The sequence below is a fragment of the Artemia sp. Qi Xiang Cuo genome, unplaced genomic scaffold (assembly GCF_049724085.1).
Source record: "Artemia sp. Qi Xiang Cuo unplaced genomic scaffold, ASM4972408v1 HiC_scaffold_3083, whole genome shotgun sequence".
NCBI classification, from domain to species: domain Eukaryota; kingdom Metazoa; phylum Arthropoda; class Branchiopoda; order Anostraca; family Artemiidae; genus Artemia; species Artemia sp. Qi Xiang Cuo.
In genome coordinates this window covers 181,727-189,497 of record NW_028300478.1, presented here as the reverse complement: position 1 = coordinate 189,497, position 7,771 = coordinate 181,727, and positions in this window count along the sequence as shown.

Here is a 7,771-nt window from a genome sequence, read left to right as displayed (position 1 = left end):
AAGATAGGACACTCGAACAAGCTGGAAACCCCCCTCCCCTCAAAATAAAATGAAGTGTGCGTTGTGCACTCAAGCTGACCCTCCTGGTTAAAGCTAAAAATGTCCTGTCGCAAAAAAACGTGTGAATCCCCTAAACTGAGCACTGATCTATGCTTTACTCCATGCAATACTACGAGAGGCGTCTCAGTGAAATTACTCTGTGTCAAAACTCTATGTGACACAAATGAGGTTCTCTTTTTACAAGAGCACCTTTTCACTGCCAACAGTCTATGTTTATTGAGTAAGACTGCTTCTACTGTCGTAATAATTTGTGTCGCTAGACACTCCGGGGCGGGTCGGCCGAGTGGAGGTTCTGCTATTCTTCCTAGAAGCGTCCTCATGCCTGAAAACTTTCGCGACAGTAACTATTTTACGGCAGTCAAAATTCAGAATTATGTGGCGGTCTCAGTGTATTTACCCACAGATTACCGTAATGCTACATCAGACAGACAATATGATCAAGTATGCCGCCAAGTCAAGTCTCTCGTGTCTGATTGTAAACTGCAAAACCTAGCAGTAATCCTTGTTGGTGAGATGAACTGTAACCTTTTTGACAACAGAAGCAGTCGTGCTAATATTCTGAATAGTATGAGCCCTCAGCTCTTGGCGGTCGAGAATACCCAATTTTTCACATATATCCATAGCTCTGGGAGTACCTCTTCTCTGGACTTCTTCATGTGTTTCCCGAGTGCAAAACCAGACTCAGGATCCTCACTTATCTCCATTTTCCAAGTCTCGGACCATATGCCTATCAGTAATATATTCCCTGTTTAACTTATTGCGACGAATGGTCTAAGTCCAGATAATGATGGTCAATGGCATGAAACCACTGAATGGGCTCGTACAGATACGTTTGTGTTCTGGGATATTAGTGATTCTATTTTGAAAAATATCGAAGTGCCGTTTCATCTACTTTCCCCCAAAAAAATTATTAACCTGTGCAAAGAAGCAAATGTTGCATAATACCGATAGTGCAGAGATCGTTCACGCTCTACGCTCTGCCGAGCGTCCTAGTTTACCCATATGAGCAGTACGTCTTGGAACTGAGAAACATGGTTGGTCAGGTAACCCTGACCTTGTTGATTCTTGTGCTCAATCGAAATTCTGGTTTTATGTCTGGAAGGATTGTGGTATGAAATGACAAGGTTTGTAAAATGAAAGTCGTCTAAAAGCAAAGAAACATTTTTTGAAAGCACTTAGGCAACATCCGGCTTAATCAGTAGCTGAACCATCAAGTAAAGCCACAAGTGAACCTAATTTCGTATGGAAACTGCTCAAAAGAGATAATTTAAAAGCCTATAATTCTTTGAAAATTAACAGTGACCAGTGGTATGGTTACTTTAAAAGTCATTTTGAATTGAAGTTATCAAGTATTTTACAATAGGTTGTATAGGTTGTGTCAAGACTGGGCTGGGTAACTGTAGGACAGAGAAAAGTCAAGACAGATAGTCCAAAGTAATTGAGAGGCAAATGTTTAAATGGCTGGGGCACGGGTAAATGGCAGGAGTATGCATGACTCTCTTATTGGACACAAACTTGTCAGGTTAGTTTTTGGAAAGGTATGCCTGCCTAGAGTCTTAGGCATGCTGATCAAGAATTCAAAAAGAGGCAAACAAGGCACACCCGCCTATGGTCTTAAGAAGAATTTAAAATTGACATAGGGCCATAAATTTGCTTGAAATAACTTCAATTCAAATCTTCAATTTGAATTGAAGTTATCAAGTATTTTACAATAGGTTGTATAGGTTGTGTCAAGACTGGGCTGGGTAACTGTAGGACAGAGAAAAGTCAAGACAGATAGTCCAAAGTAATTGAGAGGCAAATGTTTAAATGGCTGGGGCACAGGTAAATGGCAGGAGTATGCATAACTCTCTTATTGGACACATACTTGTCAGGTTAGTTTTTTGAATGGCATGCCTGCTAATAGTCATAGGCATGCTGATCAAGAATTCAAAAATAGACAAATAGGGGACAACTACAAATGGTTTTAAGAAGAATGTAAAAATGACATAAGGTTATAAATTTGCTTTAAAAAACAGGCAAACAATTGTTAAAAGCCATCTTCATATTTCCATTAGTATCTATTCGTTGCCAAAGCTTAGCCCCACATTCTGAAAAAAAATTGAATTTGTCACAAATTTTTTAAATTTTTGGGTCATTTGCCCGAGACTCTGGGTGGGTGGGCGCCCCCGAATATTGTCCCAAATTCCTCTCTCAATTTAGCACTTGTTCACGGATGCCCAGCGTCTCCAATCACTTTCCCAATAGTATCTATTCATTGTCTCAGCCCAGTTTAGCAATCTGAGCCAATTTCCACTTTTTCAAGTTTAGGGTCACTTGCCTGAGACTCTGAGCAGGTGAGGTGGGCACCTCCAAAAATTGTCCCAACTTCCACTCTCGCCTTAGAATTTATTCACGGATACCTAAAACCATCAACGGTTCGACTGTTGCCCTAGCGGTAACCATGCCATGCTCTACACACATACCAACAATAGATTTTTGTTTTTGTTTTCCATTTTCACATGGGGTCCCAATCTAGCTCATGTCCATTGCTTAGCATTTAGGCTTTGACAAATAAAGCCCAGATAGTCAGTCGACTGGCTGGCAGTGGAGATCTTAAGAAGACCAAGTCACTTCCAAGACCAAGCGTACCATAGAACCCTTTTGTAGAAATTTCCAGCTCCTCTCTGTAAAAATGTGGAATTTTGATATTTTTGCCGGAAGACAGATCATGGATGCGTGTCTAGAGAATTTGACAGGGGGGGGGGTGCAATTTAAGTTAAATGAAACATACAGTGAGTGGCTTTAAAGGCAGGAGCAGCGTATTAACCTAGGATGAACCAGATTGACCGGCAATATATGAAACACAAACTGAATTTTTCGACGCATATAGGGTTTTCTCTCCGACAATAACTTGCTCTTAACGGTAAAATTTATCTATTTGTCACATTTTTGTAAGTGTTAAAAGGAACAAAAATTATTTCGTATATGAAAGGGGCTGTCCTCTCCTCCACACCTCACTCTACGCTAAAGTTTTATTGTTTTCAAATTATAGTTGTAACAAAGAGTCAAACTTTAGTTTAAAGAGGCGAAGCGTTTAGGAGGCGACAGTCCCATTCATATAAGGAATGATTCTTGTTCGTTTTAAGATTTAATGTCACATTCTACTTTCAGTTAAAAACTTATTTATCTAATGACTTAATAAAATCAGAGAAGAATAGGCATCAGCCAAAAGATAGTCAAGCCTATGAAATACTTCATCAGGCCCGTATGGACAAAATTGAAAAAGATAGACGAGAAAGAGAGAAAGATAGACGAGAAAGAGAGAAAGACAGACGAGAAAGAGTGAAAGATAGACAAGAAAGAGAGAAAGAGAGGGTAGATAGAGAACGAAAGGAAGAGGCTGATATAAAAGCCAGAGAACGAAAGGAAGAGGCTGATCGAATAGCCAAAGAACGAAAAAAGGAGAATGATAAAATAGCTAGAGAGAAAGAAGAAAGACATCACCAAGATTTTAAAAGAACCATGATAGGTTTAATTCCAGAAAGTGAGATTTTATTACAGCTAACTTCTAGGCTGTCAGATAGCCATAATAATTTGTCTAAGAATCAACTGCGAGAAATAGAAAATTACCAAACATTAAACACTTTTACGAGAAAATATACAACTTCACTAACTACGGGGGGAGGTGGACCGGCCCATAAAACAAATGGGGAGGCAGTGCCGCCCTATCGGAAAGAAGAAATGATTGATAGTCAAAATGATGATAATCTGGTAAAAATTGATTTATCGGAGCCTTTTTCTAAAAATTGCCATAATAAAGAAAAGAAAGTAACCTATTAAAGATTGAATTGGGCTATAGCACATAATCAAGGAAATATTGACGAGTTTGTGAAATCACATAAAATAGAAGGAATCTTAAACGGATAATTGACCGAAATGGTAATTGACCCAGGGAGTGAGCAAACTTTTGTGCGAATGGACCTAATTAAAAAGATGGAAATAGACCATAAAAATAATATCACAACATTATGTTATTATGGAGATAAGCACCAATGCCCGTCTGCTTGGGTAATAATTTAAATTGCAAGGAACGACGGTACGGTCCAGAGAAAAACGATAAAAGTAGGGTTAGTACCTATGCTAGCAGTGGATGTTTTACTAGGAGGAGACTTTGGAGATATCTTTGCAGAAAATAGAAAACTTGAGAACCCTTTAAGAAAACTTGAGAACCCTTCTTTTATACAAGAAACTTTTATGCTTATCAAAACTAAGTTATAAGCGTTATATGTCGTAAGTTACTTCTACAAAAATTTTAGTTAATTGATTCGAATCTGGCTTCCTCAATTGGATTTGGTTGAATTGATCAAGTCTAGGTCCTAATAAATCAAGTATGGTAGGTAACCTTATTGTTGGTTATTGTTGGTTTTGGCGCTTAAGATACATAGATAAGATAGATAACGTTTTTATTTGTTTTAACCTTATAGTATGATAAGTACACATGTTTGTCGAAAGTAAAAGCCAGTGATACCAAAAACAAGTACACTTAGTAATTAAAATTAATTAAAGTAAACAAAAATTGAAGTTATCAAGTATTTTGCAGTAGGTTGCATAGGTTGCATCAAGACATGGCGAATTGTAGACAGAGAAAAGCCAAGACAGATAGTCCAAGTAATTGAGAGGCAAATGTTTAAATGGCTGGGGCAGGCACGGGTAAATGGCAGGAGTATGCATGATTTCTCTTATGGACACATACTTGTTTGTTAGTTTTTGGGAAAGGCATGCCTGCCTAGAGTCTCAGGCATGGCATGCTGACCAAGAATTCAAATATTGTTGGTAATTGTTGGTTTTGGCGCTTAAGATACATAGATAAGATAGATAACGGTTTTATCTGTTTTAATCTTATAGTATAATGAGTACACCTGTTTGTAGAAAGTAAAAGCCAGTGACGCCAAAAACAAGTACACTTAGTAATTAAAATTAATTAAAGGAAACAAAAAAAACAAGGGACAAAAAGAAGAAAAAAACTCAACTAAAACAAACTTGATGGAAGTGATGAAATACTTGAGAACCATAGCTAATTAGAGTAAAGCCAAGAAAGATTGTCTCAGTGAGATGCAAAGCTAGCATAACTTTTTAAGAAACATACAAAAATGGTTGATAGATAGTCTATCATCCATCCTAAAGAAGAACTAAGGTATAAAGGATTAAATAAAAGCAATTCAAATTGTCTATAAATTCAATAAGGTATAAGCAATTCAATAAGGTATAAATAATTATTTTATACCTTGTTTAAGCTTAATCAGGAGTTCTTAAAACAATTTTCTGTATTTTGTGGGTAAGTTTCCCCTCAATTCACGATAACAGTTTTGTTAAGCAAAGGGTTTTGTTCAAGACCGTTAAGATGTAGATTATTATTTGTAGTACGATGTGTTTAATAAAACATAATTCGTTTGTTTTGTTTTCACAGCACCCACCATCTATACTAATTATGCTGCCATGGTAAGCGAAGCTATTCACTTGATTGATCTTCTTGTTACCCGAAATTAGAACCCGACTGACATTATCGGGTCGATATTAGGTTCAGTGTCATTATCAGACATTGTAAATAAATATTGGTTATCGGCTTATATAGATTTTTTTTTCGACGCAAATTGTCCAAAGATGGCACTAGATTTTCTTAGATAAATTTTGCTTGTCGAATACATGTGGATGGAGCCACCGGCTAATTCTGCTTACGGCAGAGAGCAGCACAGGTGAGTCAAATGACAAAAAATGAAAAGGGGTGAAGATGCTCCTGATCCTTTGCTGGCACACACTAGGGCGTCGAATAGACGATTCAGCTGCTGATTCTTTTTTTTTTCAGGAACAAGAAGCAAGCTTGTCACCCAACCTTGCTGAGGGGGGAGTCAAATGAAGTCTAAGTATATTTGCGGTCAATACACACCCGGTACAGCAATGTTTTAAGTGTGTTCAAGAACGTACATTTTCTATCAAAACAACTAAAAAGAATACATTAAACTATACGTTTCTGTTTAATGAATTTTCACTTGCGTGGGTTAATGATCCAAGATTCAATCGCTTAAAACATTGATATTCAGTCAGGAGTGCAACAAAGGGGGAGATGGAATGTTTTAAGGTTGGGAGGATTTTAAGGAGGGGGAGTTCTAAGGTGTTACTGCCACGTTTCAACACCTTTGAAAATTTACCCATATGAGGCAACGAACCTGAGAAAATTGGTCAGATTTTCGATAGGGGAGAACATCCTCTAAAAGTAAAAGAATCTTAATATAAATCCGATAACAAAATTCAGCGCATCAGAGAACCCTGATATAGAGATTTCAAGCTCCTATCAGCGAAAATGTAAAATTTTGTGTGTTTGGTCAGAAGAAAGATCATGTATTCGTGTTTATTTATTGTTTGTTTGTTATTTTTTTACAAGGGGAGATTGTGCCATACAAGCAGTCCCAAACAGCGGGAAAGGGCTCATTTGAACGAATACTAAAAGTTCTAGTGCCCTTTTTAAGCGACCAAAACAATAGAGCAGCTAGGTCACCTTCCACGCCTTTTCCTCCTAAAAATCTTTCTATTAAAATTTTGAAATTGTCATTTTCTTCAGCATAGTTAAAGTCCCAAAACTATGCCTTTGAATAAAACATGACCCCCCCCCAGCCCCTAGGGATAGATCTTTTGAGTTATAAAATCCTAGATAGGTGAAGCTACCAATTGAAGCGACGTACTCTTCTTGACAATAATTTTCGACCCAATTTTTGTAATTCTAAACTCTGAAAACTTTCGAAAAATCAGTGATATTAATAACATTTTCCTCAGGGACACTCAAATAGCCTTTCTTAAGAACTCAGTCCATTAAGATAACCGATATTAAAAAGGAGATAGAACACAACCGTGTGTAACTCCAGATTTAATACAAAACCAGCTACTATCCTTATTTTCAACCTTAACCGCAACAATTTTGTTCCCGTGAACAGCCTAATCACTTTGATGTATTTTTCGGGTACCCTATACACGATACAGAACCTTCGATAACACTTTCAGCTGAATCAAATGCTTATTCATAATTTATAAAACTAAGTGAGGAATGGACTGCTGACTCATGTGCCTCTTAATTATTTATCGAGAAGTCAAAGTTTGATCGACAGATCCCCTCCCAACCTATAACCAAATTATTTTTCTCTTAGTACTTGATCTGGAAATAATCTCGTAGTAAATAAAAATGTCGACGTAAACAGTAGGTTGCATACTAAATACAAATCAAATTCTCCCTATATAACATAAATCACTTGTATTTCTTTTTTTATTAACTCGAACACAATTTCCAAAAACAAATTTTTAGAAGAAAATTAAAAATCAATATTTGACGTAAGAACATTAAAAACGATTCACGAAATAGTTCAAACTCATAACGACAAAAACTTAAAATTCAAAAACAAAATGAAACCTACAACAAACCGAATTTAACGAAACAGTTGTGTTAAACTTAAGAGATATGGGTAATAACATAAATAAAAAAAAATTTTAAAAGAGTAAAAGTTTAATACGTCATTAAATAAAAAAAGGTTTTTTAACTGAAAGTAAGGAGTTACATTAAAACTTAAAACGAACTGAAATTATTCCGTATATGAAGGGGCCTTTTCCCTCCGATGCGACTCGCTCTTTACACTTAAGGTCCAATCTTTGTCACAGCAATATTTTTAAAACAATAAAAACAGTA